The sequence below is a fragment of the Bufo bufo genome, chromosome 1, assembly GCF_905171765.1.
Source record: "Bufo bufo chromosome 1, aBufBuf1.1, whole genome shotgun sequence".
Classification (NCBI taxonomy): Eukaryota; Metazoa; Chordata; class Amphibia; order Anura; family Bufonidae; genus Bufo; species Bufo bufo.
In genome coordinates, this window is record NC_053389.1 from 790,848,578 (window position 1) to 790,857,353 (window position 8,776).

The 8,776-nt window shown below is 40.9% G+C and overlaps 1 non-coding gene across 1 annotated transcript; it reads right to left on the reverse strand.

Annotated features, from left to right (window-relative positions):
- Positions 1–1,439: 1,439 nt before the first annotated feature.
- TRNAE-UUC lies at positions 1,440–1,512 on the reverse strand. Its single transcript has one exon. It is a non-coding gene; the product is annotated as a tRNA-Glu (tRNA).
- Between the last annotated feature and the right edge of the window lie 7,264 nt (positions 1,513–8,776).

Here is an 8,776-nt window from a genome sequence, read left to right on the forward strand (position 1 = left end):
CCATCTGGTTCTGCCAGCTCGGACTAATAAATTTGCCACCGCCTCTGGGAATTCCCCAGTCGCAGTTACAGGCCGAAATGTATTGTAGTTCCCTGGGACTAATACATCTGCCACCCCCTCTGGGGATTCCCCACTCCCAATTACAGGCAGAAATTTATTGTAGTCCCCGTTACTGATACATCTGCTGCAGAAATGTATTGTAGTCCCTCTTGCGTCTCTCGCACTTCCCCCTGCAGGGAGTCTTCTTGCTTTGTCTGCCTGTTGTCCGGAAAAGGTGCCCGACACAAAAAACATAAAAAAACACAGCAGAGCAAACTTTTACCATCTCAGTCTAAGGTTCTACGGACTTGAGATTTCAACATCAATCGAGGGTTGCTACTTATGAAGTAACATCGACCAGCAGAAAGATTACCACAGCATGGCGGGCTACAACCATAGGCAGGCAAGATAACTAGTTTTCTTACCTTGTTTTTTAATTTTTTTGGGGGGTGGCTGTCCTCAAGTGTCATCCACCGTGATCCGGAAACCCAAACCTTTGGCTTCAGCTGTTGCGTTCTCTCGAGGCCTCATGTTTTGGGCGCCAACTGTTAAAGTTGCTCTCAATCAGAGCTAAAGATGTTTGCTTTCCTGCTCCAAAATAGTAGTTTAATCCTAGGATTTTAATGTGCACAGAAGAAAAGACTTGACACCAGCAGGGTCAATGCAGTTCTCAACTTTATTACACAGCACATTCCTATACATAGCAAGGAAGGGGGAGGAGTACATTGTGTAAAGTTCTCATTGATCAGTAGTGGTACAAAAAATCGCATATGGCATTTCCAGAAGTGGGATCTCCCAGAATGGGCCAGACCCTCATGCTGTTCTTTGTTCTCTGCTTTAAGCCAAAAGGCGTTTTCCTGGAGCAACAGGATATGGGAGCCATCTTGACTTCTGAAGAATGATATTCACATCTCTATCAGTACCACACGGTGGGTAGTGCCACACAAAATGTGGCCAAAAATAATTATGACAAGGAAATAGTGCCCCTGACAGTAATAGCACCACATACATAGCGGCTCCTAAAAAGTATAGATAAGGATACAGTTAAATGTCGCTATTCCCAGGGGAATAAGTTGTACCTACTTCTAGCGACACCACTGCATAAGTCAGGCTGGGCCCACCACCAACTATCTATCCAAAACATTCATCTCCATTTTTATCATTGTACACATAGGACATATCATCTATAAGATATAATCGGTTCTTTGTAAATCCTCCCATAAGAAAAAGGTCAAAGGGGCAAGTATTTGGCTCCTAAATAAGCTTTTGTGGGTCGATCCAACCTAGTTTCCTAGTCACTTTCTCAGTCTTCATTTTTCTCATCACTTTTGATCCTTTGCCTCATATACCTTACTTTCATGGCAATAACCTTCCTTCCTATTCCTTATCCAAAAAGCTGAAGCTCGAACAGGGACTTGAGCCCTGGACCCTCAGATTGAAAGTCTGATGCTCTACCGACTGAGCTATCCAGGCTCTCTGCAGAGTGACTAAAGTTATGACTTTTTGACCGACTGTGTCAGAACATGTTGGGCAGCATAGTGGTTCTAGCCCTCCAGCACCACTGTTTCCAGATCTTATATGAACCTCTATATGAAGTTTTGTAAAAAGCAGGTAATTAAATCTCAGTAAAACCTGTATCAATCTTCTGTTGAAGTCACGGAGACGATATATAGATGACTTCGCTTTCTATGGTAAATTATTGAGCTAGATTTACATGAACTTTTGAGCTTGTAAGCACCCTTTCTGGCAATGACAAACCTATCCGCAGCTCTTCTTGGCAGATCTTAGGGCAAAACGAGGAGTCTAAACATGCTACCTGTGAGTGCACTCTTTTAACCATTTAACATACTCATAATATAGTTGGTAGAAACATTAGGATGGCTATAGCAATGCAACAGGAAATTCGACACCCAAATGGCCAAAGGAGCACTTGGTCTCCCATCAGCCGCAGACCTGCTGCTTAGCTTCGGGAGCGAGGATCTGTGTTTGGCCTCGTTCCCAGGGCAGCTTTGCTAGCTGGGAGGCTCCCTGCTCCTAGGTCTGCCTTGAGCGCCGAGCTGATCACTCGGTGCTCGATTTGTCTGTCTGTCGGTCATGTGACGCTGGCCACGTCACATGACCCTCACTCCCCACTATAAATACAGGCAGCCTGCTGGCCACAGGTTGCCTGTTTAATTTTAGGTATCTGGTGATTGTTTTGTTCCTGCATACTTACCTGATCCTGTGTTCCCTGACGATTCTCTGCCTGCTCCTCCTGTACTGCGCATCTCTCCTGGTATCCTGACCCCGGCTTCCACCTGACTATTCTTTGCAGATGCCTGTTGTACTTCGTTTCTCTCCTGGTATTTGACCTCGGCTTTTTCTGACTATTCTCTGCTCATTCCTTAGTACTGCGTAGCTCTCTAGGTATTGACCCGGTCCGTTCACGTTCTGTTATTTGTCTTGTCTGTCTTCCCAGCACGTATCCTAAGTTAGGGACTGCCGTCTAGTTGTCCCCTGTCATTAAGACTTGCGAGGCAAGTAGGCAGGGCCAGGGGTGAGGGTGGAGCGCAGTGGTCACTATCCTCCCCCTGTGTGTAGTGAGCGTTACCGTCACACAATCAGTCATAAATTACTTGGGTAGGCTTCCCTAGCAGATTCTCTAGTGTTCACAGCATAATCCAGTCTCCTCAGACTATCAAAAATTGTCAGTGCTGACTGTATTTTAAGTCATCATGGTGGGGTATTGGGAAAAGTTTTTAATTAGCAATAATCACGCCTCTGATTTTTTATTTTTTTTCCTCAGTTCAAAGACTCTCGATAATCACACATTTAAACAAAATGAATCACAAAATCGAGGCCTTAAAGGGCTTCTGTCACCCCATTAAACCGTTTTTTTTTTCTTTACTAATAATCCCTACACTGCGATCTCAGCATACATAAGCTAATTAATGATTTTCATTCAGTAGAATTTGCTAAAAATCGATTTTTATAATATGTAAATTACCTTGCTACCAGCAAGTAGGGCGGCTACTTGCTGGTAGCAGCCGCATCCTCCGATCGTAATGACGCCCCCTCGGCTTGTTGATTGACAGGGCCAGCGGATGGGATCTTTCTCTGCTGGCCCTGCCTGTTACCATTCAAAATCTGGCGCCTGCGCTGCGGCCGTACGTATCTTCAATCTGCGCAGGCGCACTGAGAGGCGGCCACTCACTCGGCCGCTCGCTCCTCAATGCGCCTGCGCCGGGTGTAGATGTGACGTCATCGGCGCAGGCGCATTGAGGATGGAGCGGCCGAGTGAGTTGCCGCCTCTCAGTGCGCCTGCGCAGATTGAAGATACGTACGGCCATAGCGCAGGCGCCAGATTTTGAATGGTAACAGGCAGGTCCATCAGAGAAATATCCCATCCGCTGGCCCTGTCAATCAACAAGCCGAGGGGGCGTCATTACGATCGGAGGATGCGGCTGCTACCAGCAAGTAGCCGCCCTACTTGCTGGTAGCAAGGTAATTTACATATTATAAAAATCGATTTTTAGCAAATTCTACTGAATGAAAATCATTAATTAGCTTATGTATGCTGAGATCGCAGTGTAGGGATTATTATTAAAGAAAAAAAAAATAAACGGTTTAATGGGGTGACAGAAGCCCTTTAAATCATCCGGAAATTCCTAAACCAAAATTGTTAGGCAAGATACCTCAAAGAAGTATTTTTCATTGCGTAACCTTCCAAATATCCTCTGCCTTTTCTTCTCCATTTCTTTTCTTGTCAACCAGATAAACTGTAAACAATCTTGATTTAAAAAAATCGGCAATCTTTAGTAGAAACATAAAATGTGTCGGCAGATAAGAACCATTTGGCCTCTCTAGTCTGCCCAATATACTGAATACTATGGATAGCCACTGGCCCTATCTTATATGAAGGATGGCCTTATGCCTATCCCATGCGTGCTTAAACTCCTTCACTGTATTTGCAGCTACCACTTCTGCAGGAAGGCTATTCCATGCATCCACTACTCTCTCAGTAAAGTAATACTTCCTGATATTACTTTTAAACCTTTGCCCCTCTAATTTAAAACTATGTCCTCTTGTAGCAGTTGTTCTTCTTTTAAATATTCTCTCCTCTTTTACTTTGTTAATTCCCTTTATGTATTTAAAAATGTCTATCATATCCCCTCTGTCTCGTCTTTCTTCCAAGCTATACATGTTAAGGTCCTTTTAATCTTTCCTGGTAAGTTTTATCCTGCAATCCATGTACCAGTTTAGTAGCTCTTCTCTGAACTCTCTACAAAGTATCAATATCCTTCTGGAGATATGGTCTCCAGTACTGAGCACAATACTCCAAATGAGGTCTCACTAGTGCTCTGTAGAGCGGCATGAGCACCTCCCTCTTTCTACTGGTAATTCCTCTCCCTATACACCCAAGCATTTCCTGCTGCTCTATGACATTGTCTGCCTACCTTTAAGTCTTCTGAAATAATGACCCCTAAATCCCTTTCCTCAGATACTGAGGTTAGAACTGTATCACTGATTTTTATATTCTGCTCTTGGGTTTTTACGCCCCAGGTGCATTATCTTGCACTTATCAACATTAAATTTTAGTTGCCAGATTTGACCATTCCTCTAGTTTTCCTAAATCTTTTTCCATTTGGTGTATCCCTCCAGGAACATCAACCCTGTTACAAATCTGTGTCATCAGCAAAAAGACACACCTTACCATCAAGGCCTTCTGCAATTTCGCTGATAAAGATATTAAACAATATGGGTCCCAGAACAGATCCTTGAGGTACCCCACTGGTAACAAGACCTTGGTCTGAATATACTCCATTGACTACAACCCTCTGTTGCCTGTCCCTCAGCCACTGCCTAATCCATTCAACAATATGGGAGTCCAAACCCAAAGACTGCAATTTATTGATAAGCCTTCTATGTGGGACAGTATAAAAAGCCTTACTAAAGTCTAGATAAGCGATGTCTACTGCACCTCCTCCATCTATTATTTTAGTCACCCAATTAAAAAAAATCAATAAGATTAGTTTGACATGATCTCCCTGAAGTAAACCCATGCTGTTTTTCATCTTTCAATCAATGGAATTTTAGATGTTCCACAATCCTCTCCTTAAGTATGGTTTCCATTAATTTCCCCACTATTGATGTCAGGCTTACTGGCCTATAGTTGCCCGATTCCTCCCTACTACCTTTCTTGTGAATGGGGACAACATTTGCTAATTTCCAATCTTCTGGGATGACTCCTGTTGCCAGTGATTGGTTAAATAAATCTGTTAATGGTTTTGCTAGTTCACCGCTGAGCTCTTTTTTAATAGCTTTGGGTGTATCCCATCAGGCCCCTGTGACTTATTTGTATTAATTTTAGACAGCTGACTTAGAACCTCTTCCTCTGTAAAGACACATGCATCAAAAGATTCATTAGTCTTCTTTCCTAACTGAGGTCCTTTTCCTTCATTTTCCTTTGTAAAAACTGAACAGAAGTATTAAGGCAGTCAGCTAGTTCTTTATCTTCCTACTCAAAGAGACAAATGCTTAAAAATTTGATGATTTCTTATATCCCATAAAACTTCTTTAAAAATAATCCAATAAATATGTGAGTTTTTTGGGGTTTTAAGATCTTGACTAACTAAAACATATTTAAAAGTTAAAATTAGAAAGACCTAAAAGCGCTATAATTTTTTTTTCTAAAATCTTAAAACATTGTCTGGCAAAAGGACAGCTCCAAAAAACATGCTGAATGTCCTCAATTCCTCCACAACCCACTCTTGGACATTTATCTGTCACTGGAATCCCTCTACCATATAACAATGCTCTGGTTGGGAGACGGCCATGTAATAACAATCAATGTCTTTTTGTCTGTTTGTTAGATCAAACACATGAAAAAGTTTCCACGTCTTACTTGCTTATACATTGTTGCAGAATGGCACATCACATAAAACCTCTTTACTTTTAAAATGTTGCATAATTTTTTATTTCTCAGGGTTACCAAAAGAGCTTAGCTCATACTGATCATTAAAGAACTTGAGGACCACATAGAAGGAAGGCAGTACAAATGACATTGGTCTCCTCAAATCCTTTTCACACCAGCCCCACTTGATAAAAAGCCATCCTGCTAAATATCTGCACATTTGAGACGTTTTAAAAGAGCGCTTAAAAGTCTTGAAAACATTTAAAAAATAATGTGTTTTTAGAGAAGTCAATGTTTGGAAAATCATATCCTCCCATTCTGCTGCTGCTCATTACAACTCTTCACTTTCTCAATGTTTGATCCCCAAAAAAACACAAAAAGCTTTCTTGTCATTCTTTTAGTCCATAACTCTGTAGGTGGAAAAATCACTGCTGTATACAGTAGTAACGGGAGAATCACAGTCTTTATAATTAATATCTTCCCTTTCAGCGACAAATTTCTCAATTTCCAAAAAATAATCTTCATATCCACTTTCTTTTCCAACTCTTTGTAACTACTCTCACCTTTAAGATCTTTTCTAAAACCAATCCCCAGTACTTTCAGTTCATTCTTTTGGATCACACCTTCCACCTTTACATCCACCTGCCTACCAAAATTACATAGCTGAGTTTTACTCCAATTAATTGACATCCCTGCTATACAACAAAATATTCTTGTATGCAAATTAACCCTATTTAAATCTGCTTGTGAACTACAAATAAAAACCACATCATACATATAGCCCAGGGACTTCACAGTTCCTCCATTACTACCAGGGATCAGAAAACCATCCACACACTTGTCCCTCTGCACATTTTTCAGTAGAGCTTCCATAATACAAATAAATAGTATTGGAGACAGCGGGCATCCCTGCCTCACACCAGATAATATCCTAATATTCTCCCCAACATGACCATTAATCAAAATCTGACTGGTAGCACCTTGGTAAAGCCCCTTTATAATTAACAACAACTTCTCAGGAATTCCCAAGCGTGCAAGTGCTGCAAACATGAACCTATGAGAAACCTTATCGTATGCCTTCTCAAAATCAATTGATTCCGCCAGTAAAACCCCATTATTAAAATTTGTATGATACACAATATCCCTTAAAAGCATCAAATTATCAGAAATTCTCCTACCCGGTACTGCACAGGTCTGATACTCCCCTACTATCAAGCCAATCATTTCTGACATCCTAGCCGCTATGATTTTGGTAACAATTTTGTAGTCACTATTTAACAAGGATATCGGGCGCCAGTTTTTGATATCTCTTTTATCCCCCTTCTTATGCACCAACGTAATAACACCTTTTTTCATAGAATTTGATAAAATAGCTGTGTTAAAAACATATTGCACAACCCGACCTACCTCCTTACCAATAAAATCCCAGTATATCTTCTAAAACTCAGCGGGGAGGCCGTCCGAGCCTGGAGTTTTCCCTCTCGCCATCTTCTCCACAGCTCTTTTGACCTCCTCCTTTGCCTTTATTTCTTCTTTAATCTGCAAAATTTTTGATCCACTTCTAATCCTATCTTCCTATCTGTCTAAATTTATATAATGCTTCCAGCTTGGATACAAGAACAGCATCCTTCCTTTTTTTTTTCCTGTGCCTTCCTAAAACCAACCCTCTTAAAATATTTAGCAAACTCTTCTTATGCCCAATCCCACCAAACAAGCAAACTCTCTTAAAATCTGACTGACGGTACACACAGGAATCAAAAACTTGCTTAAAACCCATTAATACATCCTCTTCCTTTAACAATTCAACATTTAATTTCCAAATTCCTTTTCCAAAAATGATGGATTATTTGACACTGATTTCAGCACAAACAATCTTATGATCGGAAAAGAAAGTCCTCATTAGAGAACAACGAGAAGCTTTAACACCTTCTGACACCAACACATAATCTAAACGAGATTTGCAGCGCCCACTATCTGCAAAATATGTGAATCTTTCCTCAGTGTCCACCATCAGCCCCACATCAGTGTAATGCAAGTCTTGTATTATATCATTTAGCACAGTTGAGGTAACGTCCACCCTAGCTTCAACAACGCCTTCTCTATCTTTGACAGATCTAATGCAATTAAGATCACCAGCTACCACTGTAAAATCTCTGCCAGGCAAATAAAACTTTAGAGTCTCAAAAAAAGGCAACCGTGCTTGTTTCTCCACAGGAGCATATATGTTGAAAACACGGATCCTTTGTCCTAAAAACTCCAAGTTTAAAATCATAAAACGCCCAGGTAAAACAATTTTACAGTCTAAAACAACATGACTACTTCTAATTAAAATACCAACTCCTTCACTTTTTATTATCCAGACCTGTTGACCAAAAGGACTGTCCTTTCCTCCATTCACTCTCATGAGGAGAGGATCTTATTGCACATTCCTGTAAACATATAATATCAGCTTGCACATCCTCCAAAAAATCAAATACTGCTGCCCTCCTGACACTGGAGCAGATGCCCCTCACGTTCAGTGTGGCTACAACAATACTCATCACGCCTTACCTTTTCCCTCCACTTTTCTCCATTGCTATTATTTTACACATAGGACATATCATCTGTAAGATATAATTGGTTCTTTGTAAATCCTCCCATAAGAAAAAGGTCAAAGGGGCAAGTATTTAGCTCCTAAATTAGCTTTTGTGCTGTTCTCCAATTGAGTCTATACAACCTAATTTCCTAGTCTTCATTTTTCTCATCACCTTTGATCCTTTGCCTCATATACCTTACTTTCATGGCAATAACGTGTTGGAGTTTTTTGTTTTTTTTACGCGTTTGATTCCTTATCCTAAAAGCAGA